A 21,042-nucleotide genomic window follows, 5' to 3' on the forward strand; every position below is an offset into this window, starting at 1 on the left:
GAGTGATAGAATGGGAAGTAGAACAATGAAATTTGTATTTGACAAAGAAGTATTGTTTCTGTATGCTTCTCAAACAGAACTAGGTGAGAATGAAAGAAAATTTTCTATAATCAATTAGGAGACATACTGAGTGATATTACATCAGAGGACATCTGCCTCCACTCTTCTTCTTCTTCTTCTTCTTCTTCTTCTTCTTCTTCTATCTGTCTCAACTCTAATGATCTCCACACTGTAATTTTTTGGGTCTATCTCTCGTCGTTCATTCTGGTACCATAGCCCTCCCAATTCCACATCAGCCATGCTATTCGCTATAATATGACATCTGTGACGTCTGCCCTTCTTATGATTTCTAACCCTATCTATCAGAATCAGTCCAAGTAGTGACCGTTCCAATATGGAACGGTTTGTTTCATAAAGAGTCCATATTCAGTGGATACTCTTTTAAGTTAAACAAACAATAATTATATTAAAGTTACAAAGTTCTCATGCGATAATGTTTCCCAGTATGATAATTAATCACATCCTTTTTGGATGTTTTAAAAATAAAGCACTTTCAGATATATTTTCTGAAAACCTTGTAAAAAGTAAGGTGCAACTTCCAGTAAACATAACCCATCTACTGTCACTCAATCAGAAATCAATATTTGAACTCGTATGTAATCATCTATACGCTTCCGTATAAATAATTTAGATTTGTAACAGTCAACAGTCAAGTTTCAGTTCGTAAATATATCATAATTAATATAACTTAAAATAAGATTATGCAAACATAAACATGCAAAAATCTGTGGAAAATGGACTAGTTTCCATGCCAAACATCACCATCATCATCATCATCATTATCATTAAAGTTACACAAACAATTTTTTTATTGAATAATTTGCTGAGAGTGTTGTTAAACTTGTAAATTTCTTTACATGTGATTCATTTATATTTACATTTTTAACTTATTCATCTATGTTTAATGGGAGGCATTTATGTTATCATTTTTGCAGTAGGTACTAAATACAAGCCAGTTTAAATCATTGGCATTTTATTTTAATATTATCACACCATTCAATAAAATCCTGTTCTAACTAATAAAACAAAATTTATTAACAAAACTCTGCTCATTTATCTACATAGTCTGCTTATGGCCGGGATACACGAGGCTAGTTTTTCAAGCTAGGATAGCAAGCTAGATATCCGGGTATCCTAGACTGAGTTACTGTCCTGGCTTGGCGCATGCTAGAACGATTTACATGTGGCTAGGAAATTTTCAGCCAGTAGCTAGTACTATTGCGAGGACGCAACTGGCTTTGGAAACTGTGTCAAAATGCATTGGATGAATTAACAGAAGATTTATCGACAAAATCCGTTTTGACAACGCTGAGTCACGAATACACTTATCCTTGCAATACATTTGTACAAAATTTAAATTAATCTCGGCACTTAATTTTGGCATATTAGTTTTAGAGGCACGGGGTTATCTGTTTGAAAAACTAAAACAGGTTGACAATACACACTTGCAGTTCGAAAACACTAGCTTTGCCGGCCAGACGAGGGTGGTACACAAGCCAGGATAGTAAAACCAGTAGAGGGGGAAGCAAGTAGCTTAACAAAATAGAACTCCATGCTATTAAACTATCCTAGCTTAAGACACTGGCTTACTGTCTTTCTCACTAGCTTACTAGCCTAAAAGCTAAGCTAGTTCTGTATACATGAAGCTAGTAATACTAGCTTGCTAGTTTAAAGGCGCTAGCTTGCTATCCTAGCTTGAAAAACTAGCCTCGTGTATCCCGGCCATTTTACTATACACTAATTTTAATGTTTTTATAACAATTTTATGTATTGTTTGGCGAATAATTATTTGTCGTTTGACTTTGACTCAAAAGTGACTTAAAATACTAATAAGTTTTCCCATTTGATCCAAATTACTTTTTCTGTAGTACCTACTCTTTTGAAATATAGCCGAACCCTCTTATTAGAATACCGCTTAAAGGAATATCCCGGTTTAAGGAATAGAAATTTGAGGTCCCGAGACATTTATAGTAGCAACCAATGATCGGTTATTAGAATATACCGGTTATAAGAATACTTTTGTTTGGCACAAAGGCTATTCCAATAAGCAGGTTCAACTGTATTAAAAATTCAGTAGTGGATGACAGTCTGATCTGAAAAATTCAGTTTGCACGGAAGCAATTTGAAGGGCAATTCCTGTCCTTTTATCATAAAAGTGTCCCAAAATTCTCGCAAGATTTGACGCTATTGGTGCATTAAAGTGTTGGTAACAAAAAACCAGTTTGACAGCTCACAGTTTAGGATTGTAAAAATGGAGCATTATTTGAGCGAACAATGGGTTTTCATTTTTAAACAATAGTTTAAAAATAATTAAAGTTTGGCTGCCACAGTTTGAAAATTTCGTACAAAATATGGTCGAATTATTGATTTAGCTTCTTCAACTGTGAAGAGATTAATTGACAGATTCAGAGAGACTGGATCAACTGGTGATGCCAAACACACTGATCTTCCAGAAACAAGCCGCTCAAATGTCAATATCGAAGCAGTGAATGAGAATGTTGGTTAAAATCCAAGAATATCAATTCGCAACATGGATAAAATTACAAATTTCAAAAACTTCTCTACAGCGTATATCTACATCTTCATGCTTGCAAAGTTCAACTGACACAAGAACTGAAGCCTAAGGACCATGCACAGTGAAGTATCGATAACCAGATATAATTAAAAATCACGAAACTTTCTTTAGATCTAAATATATTGAATAGTACACATGAAGTTCTCGAGGATGAAGATCGATTAAAGCCTACATACAGGGTTGCGAAAAAAACTGGCAACACGGTAATTTCTCGGAAACCGATAGAACGATTTTTATAGATTTTGGTCGGTAAGGGTCTTCTAATGCGGCTGATATTATAGTGGTAATTACATTGTTGTTAAGTCTTCCGTTTTTCTGCAAATCTAATGAACTTTCTTATTTCAAATGGAACACCCTGTATATTTTTTGCGTTTTGAAGTCCTTAATAAATACTAATTATTTTTCATGTTATATTCCCTATACCTAAATGCCATAATTTCGGAGTTATTGCTACATTTATTTAAAGAAAATTTAAACAAATTATAAAAATCAATTTTTTCCGCTCGAGTAGACATTATTTTAGGTTCTTTGGATCATTGGGAATAAAAAAGTTTTTTTATAATTTTTCTCTTAAGTTAATCGTTTCCGAGTTATAAACAATTTAAAACTGAAAAAAAATCAAAAAATGACGATTTTCTAGGTTCAAAAACACAAGTAAGATATATTATTTTTGGAACTACAAAGTACCTAAATTCAAGCTCAAACCTTTTTTATGAGCTCCCTGTAAGAATTTTTAGCACGTTTTATTCTAAAACATTGTTTTTTTTTAATTATTAATGAAGCGCATATGAGAGGACGGGCGATCGGGATTTAAATTTAGATTAACAACTAAACAACAATATTTTAAAATGAAATAAGACAAATTACTTATCGTGAGCTGATAAAATAAGGTTTGATCTTAAATTTTGACACTTCGTAGTTCCAAAAATAATATTTTTTACTTGTGTTTTTGAACTTAGAAGTCATCATTTTTCGATTTTTTCAGTTTTTAATTGTTTATAACTCGGAAACCATAAACTTTAGAGGAAAATTAATAAAGCCTTGTTTTGTTCTCAATGATCCAATGAACCTAAATTATTGTCTACCCGAGCCGAAAAAAATTGATTTTTATATTTTGTTTAAAATTTTTAATTTAATAAATGTAGCAATAACTCCGAAATTATGGTATTCAGGTATAGGGAATATAACATGAAAAATAATCAGTATTTCTTAAGGACTGCAAAACGCAAAAAATATACAGGGTGTTCTAGTTTAAATAAGAAAGTTCATTAGATTTCCAGAAAAATGGAAGATCTGACAACAATGTAATTGCTACTATAATATCGGCCGCATAAGAAGACCTTTATTGTGTTGCCAGACTTTTTCGCAACCCTGTATAATATATTATGTAGTTGAGAAATATTAAAGCCTGCATATTATAACATAATTGAGAAAAGTTCAAAACCGAGTAAAAGATACTCAAGTATACTGCAGAAATAACTTATACTCATATACTTATTTTTTTTTAAATTTTTTTATTATCTGGACCACTTCTTCATAACTCGGATTTTCAATGTGCCGCTCCGCTGTATAATATTATATTATGTAGTTCTGTTCCATTTTCATTGTCCGCCTTCAGGTTCTCTTCGACCAGTATTCTTTCAATACCCTTATAATTTTGTACTTCCCTATTAGTAGTTTTCCGTGTTTGTCTTTGCATTGTATTCTCTTGAATTTGCTTGCATTCTCTTCTCGTTATAAATTTCACTGCTATCTTTGCTGTATCTTTGAAGTTGATTAAGTCTAGCCTTTTTTCCTCTATTGAAGTTCTGCATTCATCATCATATCATATCTCATGTTTTTTGGCTTCTCCGACAGTTTCTTCTGCAGATTTCCCAAAATTCCAAATCGGGTTTCGTTGTCAAAATACAAAATACTACTAAAATAAACAAAAATGTTGTTGCTAAGTAAAAAAATTCTTCTAATAATTTATTTAATCTGATTCATTTATATTGGCAATTCAGACCTATATTATACATTTTAAAGTAGAAGACTTTAAAATGATATCGTCAATATTTATGAGTTGCGTTCCTGGGACGACTTTACTAAAAGATAGTTCATTCGATTACATGAAATCAATCCCAACTCAAGAATATCCGTCACAGAAAAATATCATAGCATGTGATCTGTCTTTAAAAAGACAACCAAATGCAACGATGACAGTAAAATTCTCGCGTTAGAGATTCCATAGTAAATCACGAGGGGAAAACCAGGAAAAAACCTCGTGATACTATCCCGACGTCGTAAGTATTTGGTCTTACATTTAATTTACTTTCAAAAAAACTAATACCAAATTCTGACTTTAATATGTTTAAATTATAAGTAATATTAATAATTCATAGATATACAATAAGTAGTACTAAAATATAACATTTGTACTAACTCGATATGTTACTGACTTACTAATCGTGGTATTTTATTTTTTTTTGACTTCCTCTTTCAGTATGGGTAACCACATCCTACTGCATTCTACCGAGGAATTTGCGACACAATTGGTTTCATTTAGCATAATTAGAGCCGATTCTTTGATTTTTCTCTTTTTACTATCTGATTCTTTTAGGACTATACTTGAATCTCTCCACTGAACTCTATGTTCATTATCCCATGCGTGTTGACATATTTGAGATCTATCGAATTCTCTATTTTTAATATAAGACTGATGTTTACTTACTCTAACGTTTAATGGTCTTGATGTTTCAACTAAATAAAATTGTTCGCATTCACAAGGTATTTTATGAATGCAATTCTTTGTTATTTCTTGTTCAATGTTAGGTTTAGTTTTAGATAGAATAGATCTCAATGTGTTTGTTGTTTTGAATGTTGTTGAAATGTTGAATTTATTTCCTATTGTTTTAAGATTCCCGGATAGTCCTTTTATATATGGTATTGATATTTTCCTCGTATTATTTCTTGTGAATGTTGTAGGATCCCGTTCTAAGTTGTTCTGTTCCATTCGATCCAATCTTGACAATTCCTTATTTATAAACGATAAAGGATAATCATTTTTTAATAAAACAGATGTTAACAATTGTTTTTCTTCTAAAAATGAATTTTCGTTAGAACAAGTAATTTTGGCTCTATCATATAAGGATTTAATGATTCCCTTTTTAACGTTGATGTTGTGATTTGATTTGTAATTGAGATATCTGTTGGTGTGTGTTGGTTTTTTATATACTTGAGTCTCATATCCAGTATCCTTCTTTGAGACTAAAATATCGAGGAAAGGTAAAGTGTTATTGTATTCCTTTTCCATTGTAAATTTTATTGTCTCTTCTTGATCGTTTATAGTTTTCAGGAATGTATCCAACAATTCTGATCTATGTGGCCATATTGAAAACACATCATCTACATATCTCCACCATACTGTGAGTTTTAAATTTTGTTTAGAAATGATATTAGTTTCAAAATCCTCCATAAATATATTAGCCAATAATGGAGATAAAGAAGAGCCCATTGCTAGACAAAAATTTTGTTTAAATAATTCATTATTTAGTTGAAAATAGGTATTATTAGTACATAATGTCAATAACTCCATGATAGCTGATACATTTAGTCTTGTCCTAGTTGTCAATGTATTATCATTTTATAATTTCGTTTCAATTATGTTTAAAGTTTTATCTAATGGCACATTTGTAAATAAACTGTTTATGTAAAAACTTACTAAAATATTATTTGGATTAAATTCAATATTTGATAATTTGTTTAAAAAATGTTGCGTATTTTTTATGAATGTGTCATTATTATTTGCAAATGGTTTTATAATACAAATAAAAATTTTGATAGTTCACTACAAGGAGAATTGATGGTACTACAAATGGGTCTAAGTGGAATATTCGCTTTATGAATTTTCGGTACTCCATAAAAATGTGGTGTCTTACTGTAATGAGGTGTCATTAATTTTCTTTGATAGTACGTTAGATCATTTTTAAATTTGAATAAAGTTCTATAGATTTTGTTTTCTAGTGTCTTCGTTGGATCCTTCGTTAATTTGGTATAAGGTCCATTTGTAATTAGATCTGTAATTTTGTCCTCATATTGTATTTTATCCATTATTACAGTTGCATTTCCTTTATCCGCTGGTAGGATTGTTATGGAGTTATCATTTTTTAAAGTTTTTAAAGCTTTCATTTCCTCTTTGCTGATGTTCTGTTCAATTTTATTAGATTTTTACAATTCAAGTTTACATAGTACCCTATATTGTTCTTTTTCATGATTTGGTAAACACTGGGATATTTTTTCCACTGAACTAATTATGTCTAATTATGTTTTTGGTAAAATTATGGCTTATTTCCCATTATAAAGGGTCAATTAATGGGGAAAATCAATACAATTTAACTTCAAGAGGAAAATAAAAGCAAAGGGAGCAAAGAAAAGAAAAAAGTCCATAGATAGCAAGAATAAACGAAATTAGACGAAAAAGAGAAAATACCATTGAAGGAGTACCATTGAGCAAGTACAGACCGAAAAAAAATGATGGAAATAGGTAAGCAACAAACATTAGAATAAATAATCCGACAGAGAAACGCACGAGGAATTTACGCAAAGAGAAAGAAAATACAACGGCTTATGATCCAGAGCCAGAATATTAAATAAATTAGTTACAATTTTAAGAGCACATTTTCCATTCTATACTAATTACAATAGAAAACTAAATGAAAATTCTAAAAAACTGATAGTTGTAAATCTTACCTTTTACTTTAACTAACTGGGTTTATTTCCTCTTCTTTTTATATAAATACACGGCAAAATAATTCTATTTACACAAGTTTATGGAAACACTATTTTAAATCACTCTACATCGCATCATAAATCCAAGTTCCTGTAACTTTCTTCAAATATTGGCTCTAATAGCTCCGTACGTATGTGAGACATTTAATTCCATGTTTGACGATGTTGATTAATTGTTTTAATCAGAGTTATGTATGGTAAGACTATCAATAAAATTGGTGACTGGGAGCACAGGTCAGGGATTCAACGCGCTACCGTCTGGTATTTTTGGAAAAATTTCAAAAATTATTGGCAGACGAACTGTAATTTGTAATAAAACGTTTCAGACAATGTATGTGAAAGATAGAACTGAAAAAAATTGGTTTTAAAACGTATTTAAATATGTATATGTACGATTACGTATGTACAGTGATGAGCAAAATTATGGAATAAATTTATTTTTCGTAAAATGGGCCGTTTCAACAAAGGAAGAGGATATAGAATGGGAAACAAAGAAGTAAAAATACTCTGTTACGCAGACGACGCAATAATGATAGCCGAAGATGAAGATAGTGTGAAAAGATTAGTCCACAGTTTTAACATAAGAGCAAAATAATTCAATATGATAAGATTCCTCTCAGAAAACTGAAACAATAGTAATCAGTAAAGGATCAATCAGATGTAAAATAGAAATTGATGACATCAGTATTGAACAAGTAATGGAAATAAAATACCTTGGAATTACTGTCCAGCTACGGAGACCTGAACAAAGAACTGAGAAATTCAGTGCTTACAAAAAGCAAATAGTTTGGCTGGGTGCCTTACTAACACTATATGGCGAAACCGACATATGAACACTGATCAATAATGATATATGTATCAGAAACAAGACCCGATACGGCCACAATATAAAGACTACTAAACACGGCAGAAATGAGAGCACTGAGAAGGATTACATGGAATACGCTGAGAGATCGACAGATCGAAAGAGGACTGAAGACATAAGAAGAAAATGTAACGTCCAGTGTATAAACGAATGGACACTAAATAGAAAAAAATAATGGAATAACAATATAAGTAGAATGAGGGAGACATGTGTGGTTAAAATAGCAAGAGATAAATCACCAATCGGTAGAAGAAATCTCGGCTGACCGCGCAAAAGATGGAGTGACAACCAATTTTCCATAGAGGTGTCAATCCGCCAATGAAAAAGCAGAATTGCTTATAAAAAGGAAAAAGAAGAAGATTTTTTATCATAATATATATGATATTAGTGGCATTTTCCATCTGGGTGTGATGATATAATCGATGAATAGGGTTCATTTGTTAGCTCATTTGAAAGGTTATTCAATTCTCTATTCGGTAATAGGAGTATTCCCATCTCGGCTCACTATAATTCTTTAGTTATTTATGATACCTCAGGTCCATTTTAAAAACCCCCCAGGTCGGCTCGAAGATTAACAGGTAGGTATTAGTACCCCATTAGTAGGTATAATAATTATTTTATCTTGGAATTATAGATTAGGAAAAATTTCTTATTAACATAGAAAGACATCCTACCATCAATACCCCTTCCTTCAATTTTGTACAGCTTGCGAATTTAAGAAACAGTTTCTCTTGGTTGGAAATGTTGGCCGTGGAATCGATTTCGCTACTGATACATATGATAAAGCTTGGTTATATGTTTGAGACATATTGACTGTTTGGGTATCTGCAAAGCCACTGCTCATGTAGTCAAAAGCAATTACGTTTTTATCTTGAAATTATACCTAATTTAGCTTCTATTTATTATGGTAACGGTTCAGCTTTTTTCCATTAAATAAAAATATATTGCCGATTGTAGGCAATCTTATTTAAATTTTCTTCTGTGTTTTTAACAGTTGAAACTAAAAATAAACCTCAACTAATAATGAGTTATTTATACATAGATCTATTTCTAGTTGAAGGTACACTAATGTCACTGTTTTTGCACTATGTTTTACAAAGCTACTTTAATGGTCATTATATTCCGTTAGTATTTTGTTTACGGGATATGTATAATTATATATCTATTTAATAAAGTTATTCTATAAGAGGCGAGTGCAATTAGAACGAAAATATGCATTGTTTCTGAAAAATTCAAACAAGCTTATATTTTTCTAAAACTTTTTTGTTAATTTATATACATGTTAAAGTAAAAAGTTCTACTCGCAGATTTGGCCGCTAATTGTTTATTCATTGTTTAAACAATAACAATTTTTTGTATAAATAATTTTAAAAATATCGTTAAATTCATCATTTTACTTTGATCAAATACGTTTCTATTTTGTTTTTGATTATGCTGAATCCGAATATGACATTGCAATTTGAAAATTCTTATACAGGAGCTCTTATACAGCGTGTCTGCGTAGCTAGGAACCACATGGAAAACCTTTTTATTATCAATTTTACGAAAAAAAGTTATTTTTAGTAAATTGCTCTGGATAGTCAAAAATCTGAAACTCAACTATCATTGTTAACTCATATATAATTGTTTAAAAGGTAGTAAACTTTGCATCTGGGGCTTTTCGTTGTTTTCCTCGTAATACGAGAGATGTCGCTGAATTGCGTCTCAGAGGTGGGTTCATTGCATTACGATGGTTTGCCTTAAATTGGCAGAATTGTTTGTATTTCCTTCAGAGTTGAGACTTGTGAGCTTCACCGATGAGGCATAAGGATGCTGAAATAGCTATATGGAGATGGTGGTCCAACTCTGAATCAAATATAAACAAAACCTGCCTTGATCTTTTTTATCTTTTTCAATTTTACTCAGTTTGAGTATTTAGAAACTGTCTTTCGGTCCTTTTCCTTGACGAAGGGAAGGTAAATGCGTGGCCTAAGCGTCCTCTATTTGTTTTCTCCTACTTTCGTCGTCTCTTGTGATTATATATTGTAAAATCCGGAGATATGGGATGCAGCCAGAAAGCAGTTTATTAACGAACAGTCTTGGATTTAAAATATTGTTTATTATATTTTTATTTCAATTATTCTAATTGTTTAAAAGGTAGTAAACTTTGCATCTGGGGCTTTTCGTTGTTTTCCTCGTAATACGAGAGATGTCGCTGAATTGCGTCTCAGAGGTGGGTTCATTGCATTGCGATGGTTTGCCTTAAATTGGCAGAATTGTTTGTATTTCCTTCAGAGTTGAGACTTCTGAGCTTCACCTATGAGGCATAAGGATGCTGAAATAGCTATATGGAGATGGTGGTCCAACTCTGAATCAAATATAAACAAAACCTGCCTTGATCTTTTTTATCTATTTTATTATCACTTTTACGAAAAAAGTTATTATTCATAAAATGCTCTCCCTGGTCTAAAATCTAAGATACAATTATCAGATATCAAACTTTTTTAATTTTATACGAGGTATGTAAAAGTTATGAATTTTTTTTAAGAGTTATGTGCCTTTTTTATTCACAATATTTTCAATAATTAGGAGGATGTAATTGAACACTAAAACAAATTTTTTAATTCCAAACAACTTTTCACAATAACAATTTGTGACGATAATATAATTTTATCGTCTAGAGTACGCCAATGAATTAAGTAAAACACGTTTTTGTACTGTTTCGAACGATATAAAAATCGGATCGAAAAGCCTAGTTGATTATTAATCTTGGAGCGTTGATCGAAGAATAATAGACAACAGCGAGGTACAAGAGGTGAGTTTATGTAGGTAGTATTTCCCGATTATTTTCCGCTGTCGTTTTGGCGACCTGAGCGAATCCGACAGTTTTCTTCTTACCTATTCTTTTACCTATCCTTATATGAGCGGTGATCATATATCCTTTATATGTCTTTCCAATCCGGCGAGGTGAGCGGGATCTCCTTTCTCCCCTTTCCTATACATTCATGTCGTATTAATAAAAGCAATTCCTATTTCGCGCGATCGTCAGAATCATTCATTTATGTACAAAAGTATCGTCACATCGGCCCGAACAATAAGCTCGATGCGTAGAAATTATAAATATATTTTATTAACGAACCTAGTGAGTGATTAAGGCTAATTATCGTATCTTCTGTTTATTTTGATTTAGAATAAAAATGATTTAAAAAGCGAACTCTTTTTCTTCGACTGATAGTTACCTGGAGCAACGAAACGCAACGACCTCGTTTGGCGCCCGAGCAGGGACGCCAAACGTTTCTGCAATTACAAAAAGTTCTATCTTGTTTGATTTTTTTTCGAATTGAAAATCTATATGCACTCCTAGACCAGTAAGGATCTGTTTTTAGGTGGATGTGAAAGGTGGCATTCAGATTTTTGCGGATAAAGTTAGGTGATAACTTCTTTAATAATAATTGATTTATGCTCCTTCTCAAATATGCCCGGAACATTAATAAAAAAAATTCAAATATTTAAAAATTTCGAATAACATCGATTTTTTTCTACTTTTTTTGTTTATAACTTTAAAACGATTCATTTTGGAACAAAGTCATATGGAAATAAAACAAATATGATTAAATTTTCTATCAAATGCGATTGGTTAAAAATGTCTTAATATATCACCCTTGCTGCAAAATAGCAATAAATATAAAATAAGGGGGCAACACAAGCCTGTCCTTATTCAATGATTTTCCATCACTTAGGAATCTTCCTAATTGGCTTAGAAAATTTTTGTAATGTGCTAAAACCGTACACCAAATTTCATTAAAATTGACTTACTAGATTTTGAATAATAATTTTGGAATCTAAACTTTTTTTAAAAAATTAAAATTTTTTAAAATCTTGCACAACAAAAACTAAAACATACAAAGATTTGTCAATTTTTTTACATATAAAGAAGTACTCCACCTATCTAATGCACTTTACAGAATTGAAATCGGATTATTTAAGCAGCCTCAGCAATGTTTTAAATTTATAAACAATTTTTTGGCTTATAAACAAATTAGAGCTGTGGCCAGGAGGGGTGCTACAAGCTTCTTTGTTTAGATGGACTTACCCAAGATTTTTATGTATTTTTTGACCCGTAGAACACGATTTTTTTGGGTAACAGTTGATCCGGATGTCGATAAGATTGTTATAAACAAAGAACTTGAGGAATTACATAACATCGATTTTTTGCAAAATAAAACATTTTTTTTGTATTTCTTGGGTAATTCTAAGCAAAAAATGTTCTTACAAGTTTTTTTGTAGGATGCATAGTTTTCGAGATAAACTCAGTGAAACTTTCAAAAAATCGAAAAATTGCAATTTTTGAACGCGAATAACTTTTGATTAAAAAATAAAATAGCAATTCTGCTGACAGCATTTAAAAGTTTAAGTCAAATTATACCGGTTTTAATTATTTGCATTGCTAAAAATTATTTTTTTTTTATTATTAATTATAGCTATTTGTTTATAAGCCAAAAAATTGTTTATAAGTTTAAAACATTACTGAGGCCCCTTAAATAATCCGATTTTAATTCTGTAAAGTGTATTAGATAGGTAAAGCACCTCTTTATATTATGTAAAAAAATTAACTAACTTCTAAATGGTCTGCTTTTTGTTCAGAAAGATTTTAAAAAATTTGAACTTTTTTAAAAACATTTAGATTGCAAATTTATTATGCAAAATTTATTAGGTCGACTTTAATGAAATTTGGTACACGGTTTAAGTATGTTACAAAGAATTTCCTAAGCGAATTACTAAGGTTCTAAGTGCCACCAAAGTGGTTAAAAACATTGAATAACAACAGGCGTATTTTGCTCCCATATTTTGTATTTATTGCTATATTGCAGAAAAGGTAATACGTTAGGACATTTTTAACCAGTCGTATATCATACAAAATTCAATTATATTTATTTTATTTCTGTACGACTTAGTTCCAAAACGAATCGTTTTAAGGTTATAAGCAAAAAAAGCAGAAAAAAATCGAGGTTTTTCGAAATTTTTAAATATTTAAATTTCTTTATTAATGTTCCGGGCACATTTGAGAAGGAGCATAAGCCATTTACTATTACTGAAGGTGTCACCTAACTTTATCCAAAATGCAAAACTCCGAATGCCACCTCTCACATCCAAAAATATACGTTTTTTCACAGATCCTTACTGGTCTATCCCCTATAAATGTATTTTTTCCATTGAGATGTAAAGTTATTTGATATTAGTTTTTATTTTCATTATAAGTTATTCTGTAATAGTTATTTATGATATAAGTGTTAAAAGTACAATTTTAAGGCACGCATGCCTTAAAATTTATGTACCTTAAAAATGTACTTTTTAACACGTATATCATACAATATTTTTTCTACAAACGTTATAAATTTATAAAATACAATATTTTTGTTAATTGCTGAAACCATGAAACCTATGACCCGTAAAAGGTAGAACTGGTTGTCTACACTCGAGGGGAATGTCTAAAAATTCTTAGCGAAAATATTATACCGTTACATAAATTTGTTTTTTCTACAAAAGTGTTAAAAATGCAATAATACCGTTTAAATTAAATTTTAAAAAACCTTTTAAACCACCTTTTTCAAATTGCGCGCAAGTTGTACTATTAATATTATTGTTAATAAATGAAATATAAATGTATTGGCGTTTCACAATTTGACAATTTTCACTTTTAACTGCAGTGCCTTAAAATAGCATTGCCCTAAAATTAATTTTAGAGATCGAGTGCAATTTGTTGCGATTATTTCATGAATAAAACTGTTCAAAACCAAAATTGTATTGTAATTTATTTATGTAAGTACAAATTAGTACAATTAAACACACAGTTGTTATAAATATTTTACGATTGAAAGTCATCACTTTTATAATTTTTAAAACATTAATTGCCATTAATGTCACTGAATGTATTTTTTCGTAGCAACGAAGGGCATATGACGTAATATACTTGACGACGGGAAGTTATCAAAAATTATCGGGTATAATATCACAAGAGAGTGAGAATAAATTGAAAATAATGCCACAGTATTTCGAAAATTTGTTGTCTGGCAATAGACAGGAGAGCCCGCAGGGCTCTAGTGGCTATTACCCAATGACAACAAATTTGAGTAAATATGAAGCATTATTTTTTTATTTATTCTTACTGTCATGTGATATTCGTAAGATTATTTTTTAATACGTATATTATGGATATTTTCTTAAATGTGACAGTTGTCAAAACTAGGAAACTGGTTGCCATTAAACAGAAACAATCTACTTAAAAAAATTCTATCGGTAATTTTCTACAGTAGATAATTCTCAGTATAATTTTAATCTCATTGGACAGAATCAAACACGTGATCAAATATCTTACTGTACGATTGGAAGTTAAAATCATCAAAAAATAATCAATTTAATTTAGATTTCTGTAGCTTTCTATTGGTTTTTTTTTGTTTTTTTCCTAAAATTATTTTTTTGCATGGAAAAAGTTTTTTAGGTTTTTTGGATCATTCCAAACAGAAAAGGTATTTAGTGACTTTTCTCTAAAAATGATAGTTTTTGACATATAAGCGATTAAAAATTGAAAAATTGCGGAATCGGCCATTTTTAACCCTCAAAAACTATGTGAAAAACTGAAAATTTGAATGTTGTCAAGGTAGGTAGATATTCTTTAAACATCGATTAATGAAATCCCGAAGAGTTTTTTGCAATACAATATTAAAAACTCCTTTGTTTTTTTAATTGCTAATCAAGCATGCGCGACACTATTTTCCACCGACAGTATGGTGCAAATGAAAGGAATAAATTCGTTATTTCGTAAACCGGCGACTTTAAGGAAAAATCCCAAAACAGGTCGATTTTTGTTTTTAAGTTATGATATTGTCGCATATATGGTATACTAGTGACGTCATCCATCTGGACGTGAAGACGTAATCGATGATTTTTTTAAACGAGAATAGGGGTCGTGTGCTAGCTCATTTGAAAGGTTCTTTAATTCTCTATTCAGTAATATAAACATTTACATAGTTATTTATACAGGGTGTCCAAAAAATTTTTATTAAATTAAATTATTTGACAAAAAAGAAGTAGAAGGACACCCTGTATAAATAATTATGTAAATATTTACATTACTGAATAGATAAATGAAGAACCTTTCAAATGAGCTACCACACGACCCCTATTCTCATTTAAAAAAATCATCGATTACGTCATCACGCCCAGACGGATGACTTCACTAGTATACCATATATGCCACAATATCATAACTTAAAAATAAAAATCGACCTGTTTTGGGATTTTTCCTTAAAACCGCTGGTTTACGAAATAACGAATTTATTCCTTTCATTTGCACCATACTGTCGGTCGGTGGAAAATAGTGTCGCGCACGCTTGATTAGCAATTAAAAAACAAAGGAGTTTTGAATATTGTATTGCAAAAAACTCTTCGGGATTTCATCAATCGATGTTTAAAGAATATCTACCTACCTTGGCATTGGCAACATTCAAATTTTCAGTTTTTACATAGTTTTTGAGGGTTTGAAAATGGCCGATTTCGCAATTTTTCAATTTTTAATCGCTTATATGTCAAAAACTATCATTTTAGAGAACAGTCACTACAAACCTTTTCTGTTTGGAATGATCCAAAAAACCTAAAAAAACTTTTTTCCATGCAAAAAAAATAATTTTAGGAAAAAAACAAAAAAAAAAAAACGTTTAAAAAATTTTTGACCACCTTTTGGTCCTGGCAACATGCAAATTTGTTAAAAGGAGTCCTTTTTGAGTAAGATTGTGCAAAAAATCCGAATTAGAATATTTTTTCTAGCGGATGCGCAGTGGCTTTCTGGACTAATTGTTAGTTGGGTCAACTTCACTAACTTAGATGGAATCCCAAAGTCTATCACTGCATCATATATTGCAGTTCTTTGAACACTGTCATAGACTCCTTTGAAGTCGACGAAGAGATGGTGGGTATCTATGTTATATTCTAGTGACTTTTCTAGAATTTGCCTATGTGCTTGGATGTGATCTATAGTTGACTTTCCAGCAGTGAATTCGCATTGATATTGACCAACAATATCCTTTGTAAAATGTTTAAGTCTTTCAAAGAATACATTGGTGAAGATTTTATACGCAGATGCTAACAGAATAATGCCTCTATAGTTCTTACAATCCAGTTGATCACTTTTTTATGCAACGGACATATTATTCACTTTAGCCACTCTTCTGGTACCAATTCATTCTCCCATATAAGTACTATTAATTATTGATGGACTGCTGCAAAAAGCCGATCACCCTCTTTTTTACATTTCCGAACAGACTTTATGGATTCCTGGGGCTTTATTGTCTTTGAGTTTTAGGATGGCATTTGACACTTCTTCTCTTGTTGGGTCTTCACTGTGTAGTTGATGATGTATATTTTGTTGATTTTTTATGTTGTAACCTAAATCCAGTAATTATATTTATTTATATTGACAGATAGTAGCCGTGGGCCTTATTCAAAGCTGCGCTGAGGAGTAAATGTTATTTTGATATTTTTATTTTATTTTGTTGGGAATATAAAAATATATTTTTATTTAAATTAAACTCGTGTTTTACTGAGTCTATTGTCCAACAGAGCTATCCATCACATATTACAAATGTAAAGCATTCCGCGCTTTTTGTCGGGCAGTGTATTTAGTCAACGTTTCCGCTATTGGTACGTTTTATTGATTCGGTTAAACAACTGCCAAATGGAATAGACGAATGCCCAATGGATTGGCCTTCAAATGGACTAAGTGCATTTTAATATTGGAGGAACCTTTTTAGCCAGATTCAATTTATGTTGGTGAAATTCTCTGCAGCTGTTTAATTATAACTTTAGAGTGCAGACCGTTGTTAATACATACATTCTAAATTGTACTTGTTTATTATACAGGGTGTAACAAAGATACATGTCATAAATTAAATCACATATTCTGGGACCAAAAATAGTGCAAATGAACCTAACTTACCTTAGTACAAATATGCACATAAAAAAAGTTACAACCCTTTGAAGTTACAAAATGAAAATCGATTTTTTCGAATATATCGAAAACTATTGGAGATTTTTTATTGAAAATGGACATGTGGCATTCTTATGGCAATAACATCTTAAAGAAATATTATAGTGAAATTTGTGCACCCCATAAAAATTTTATGTGGGTTTTGTTCCCTTAAACCCTCCCAAACTTTTGTGTACGTCTCAATTAAATTATTATTATGGTACCATTAAACTCAATATTCTTAAAACTTTTTTGCCTCTCAGTATTTTTGCGATAAGGCAGTTTTTATCGAGTTGAGGCTTATTTTTTAATATGTTTACATAAAATTTTTATTGGCTTTCGTTCTTTTAAACCCCCCAAATATTTGTGTAAGTTTCAATTAAAATATTACTGCGGTACCATTAGTTAAACACAGTGTTTTTAAAACTTTTTTGCCTCTGTATTTTTTCGAGAAAGCACCTTTTATCGAGATGTAGTTTCTTTCTTAATATGGTTCAAAATATACCTAAAAAAATGTAAATCATAAATAAATTTTGTTTAACTAGTGGTAGTTGGTAACTAATAGTACTACAACAATAATTTAATTGGCACGTACACAAAAGTTTGGGGAGGTTTAAAAGAACGTAACCCCCATAAATTTTTTATGGGGTGTCCAAATTTTACTATAATTTTTTCTTAAGATACTACTGCCACAAGAATGCCACATGTCCATTTTCAATAAAAAATTTTAATAGATTTCGAATCGATTTTCATTTTGTAACTTCAAGGGCTGTAACTTTTTTTATGTGCACATTTGTACTAAGGTAAGTTAGGTTCAATTGAACTATTTTTGGTCCCAGAGTATGTGATTAAGTTTATGACCTGTATTTTTGTTACACCCTGTATAATAAGAATTGTATAAATTAATCATTAAGATACTCTTTATTTGTTTCTAACTGGATGAGGCATTCATTTTACCTTGCATTATGAGCCTTAAAGAATCGTAACGCGATACATTTATTATATGAAAAGGGAATATCACTGCATTTAATAAAAACCATTGAGAATATATTGTTCGTCCGCTATAACTTTTCCCATGCGTCACGATTCATTTTCAAACAAATTAAGTCCAAACATAAAGTGAAACATACGCCGATGGGTGTAGTATATAGTATACAAAATGTATATACACATCGACTTTCGTTTCACTTTATGTTTTGACTTAATTTGTTTGAAATGAATCGTGACGCATGGGAAAAGTTATAGCAAACGAACAATATATAAAGATAACATAGCTATAGTAAAAAGTAAGGGAAAACTATCGCAACCTATCAAGTATGAAACTGGCATTAGACAAGTTAATATTTTATCTGATAATGGATGAAATTATAAAGAAAGTTAATAAAAGGAGAGGATGCAGAATGGGCAGGGCCGCCGAGAGGGATGAGCGGATCCCGGTAAGAAGTGAAAAGCGGGCCTCCGGCAAAAAGTGAAGAGCGAAAAAAATTGTTTAATTTTTATATAAATATGATAATAAAATTATAGAAATGTGATAAAATAAAATGATTTCCAGAAAAACGGAAGATTTGACAACAATGTAATTACCACTATAATATCGACCGCATTAAAAGACCCTTACCCACCAAAAACCATAAAAATCGTTCAAGCGGTTTCCGAGAAATTACCGTGTTGCCAGACTTTCTCGCAACCCTGTATATAAACGTATACCTTTTTTAATGTACTATCTGATTAGCAATTTTGATCCTTTAGACTTTAGCAGGTTCTCAAACATTTATAAATACATTTTAAGCAAATAAATAATGTAAAGCATTAATTATAAGTAAGGATTTTCACAAAGGTTCAGCGTAATAATATTGTCGACAGCATTGAATGGGAAATTGATTGGTTGGATATCACCCAATTAAAATAGGTTAGGAGGTTAACATATCTTAATTATTGTTAGACACCCTTTTTAATTTTTTCGATTAAATTATATCTCATTTCATTTGCCAATTCATGGACTTTGCACGGTTTACATTGTATTCGAAAATAGCCAATCAGCTGTTGCTTTTACAATTGTTTAGTTTATTTATAACTTCGGTTTACGTGATAAATAATTGACAGTTGATGTTATATAGAGTGAGTTTTATGTATGGAACGCCTCAATTATCTCTGAAACGGCTGCACGATTTTTATAGAACTTGGTGGGTAAGGATCTTCTAATGCGGCCGATATTATAGTGGTATTTGCATTGTTGTCAGATCTTCCATTTTTTAGAAAATCTAATGAACTTGTTGTAATACATTGTTGAACTCATTGTAATAATATACAGGGTAGCGATAAATTATGGAAACACGGTAATTTCTCGGAAACCGCCAAAACGATTTTTATAGATTTTCGTGGGTAAGGGTATTCTAATGCAGCCGATATTATAATGGTAATTACATTCTTGTCAAATCTTCCGTTTTTCTGGAAATCTAATGAACTTTCTTATTTTAAATAGAACACCCTGTATATTTTTTGCGTTGTGAAGTCCTTACTAAATACTGATTCTTTTTCGTGTAATATTCGCTATACCTAAATGCTAAATGCAGCCAGTCACAACTTTTTGAAGATATTCTTCTTTAGCGGCGAATCGATTGAGGGTAAAATTTGATTGATCCCCGCGCATGCGCACACCGACAGTATGGTATTAGTGGTTATACGGGCTCTGATTGGGTGTTGAAATTTTGAAATGATCTGTCAATAATTGTTCAATATGGAGATTATCGGTAAACAAAAATATTGTATAATATTAGTTTTTATTGATGTGTGGACAGAAATAAAATCAAATTTATAATTATAGTGACTTTTTAAATAGTTTTGAAAAGCCGCAGGTACGTAATTCTAAATGTTTCAGTTGGAAATACCTAATAGTTTCAATACCTATCTATTTGGAAAATGTAAACAAATTAATGTAGTTACCTATTAGTAGGCAATGCTTTAATTTACATAATCTGATTACGAACAAACTTTCTACAAATCTTCATCTCATATATTGTTTTCTTACTCTATATTTTGTTGTATTTTATTTCGACAAAAATCAAACTAATAATTTTATTAAATTCATATAAATTTATGGTGTAAACGTTTAGTTTGTGTATATTCCCACATGACGTACACGCGAATGTGGTCTAGTTTGAAATGCCGTCAGCTTTCGTACGGCACGGTAGACGTGAAGTGGGTTCGAGCCCCAAGCAAGTTATTATTTTTTTATTTTTTTTTATAGATTTTATGATTGTAAGTATATTATTATATAATTTTTGAAGATATTCTTCTTTTTTGAAAGTGGTAGATAAGAAAGTTAGTTTGATTTTTAAATAAAATAAGTATAAATAACCTTTTTAAGTATATTTACTTCGTTTAGATTACCTATTATATAATAGAAGAATACCTTCTTACGTGCGTACAAAGTACACACACACACATTCTTTTTTAAGTTCTTCCTAAAGCAAAGAAAAGAAAGTAATTATCACAATAACTATTTGATTCTCAGTAGGGAATAAACATAGTTACTCGCTTCTCGTCTAGGGACCCATCAAGACATTAAATTGAATCGTTTATTTCAGAAAGGGGTCAAGTGACTAATTTTGACAAAATGAGTTTTTGGTGGATTTTTTTAATTTAAACGTAAATACAGCTTTTGTTGCAGAAAGGAATCAATTGCTGCCATTGGTGTTGCCTTGGCAGCGCAGAGAAATTAGCGTTTAGTGCAGAAAGGGGCCATGCAACGCATGACTCCTTGCTTAAAAATTG

The 21,042-nt window shown here is 31.0% G+C and overlaps 1 protein-coding gene across 6 annotated transcripts in view; it reads right to left on the reverse strand.

The window, feature by feature from the left end:
* LOC114324226 (uncharacterized) overlaps positions 1–21,042 on the reverse strand; it is a 117,774-nt gene that overhangs the window by 56,043 nt on the left and 40,689 nt on the right. For 2 of the 6 annotated variants that reach the window (XM_028272003.2, XM_050651947.1), the window contains exon 1: positions 7,364–7,594. The exons of 2 other annotated variants lie outside the window; for them this stretch is intronic. The gene's annotated coding sequence lies outside the window, so the exon portion shown is untranslated. Of the gene's footprint in view, positions 1–7,363; positions 7,608–21,042 lie in introns of those variants that run through there. 2 more of the 6 variants (XM_050651978.1, XM_050651984.1) reach the window with 2 other exon arrangements.

The sequence above is a fragment of the Diabrotica virgifera genome, chromosome 1, assembly GCF_917563875.1.
Source record: "Diabrotica virgifera virgifera chromosome 1, PGI_DIABVI_V3a".
Classification (NCBI taxonomy): domain Eukaryota; kingdom Metazoa; phylum Arthropoda; class Insecta; order Coleoptera; family Chrysomelidae; genus Diabrotica; species Diabrotica virgifera.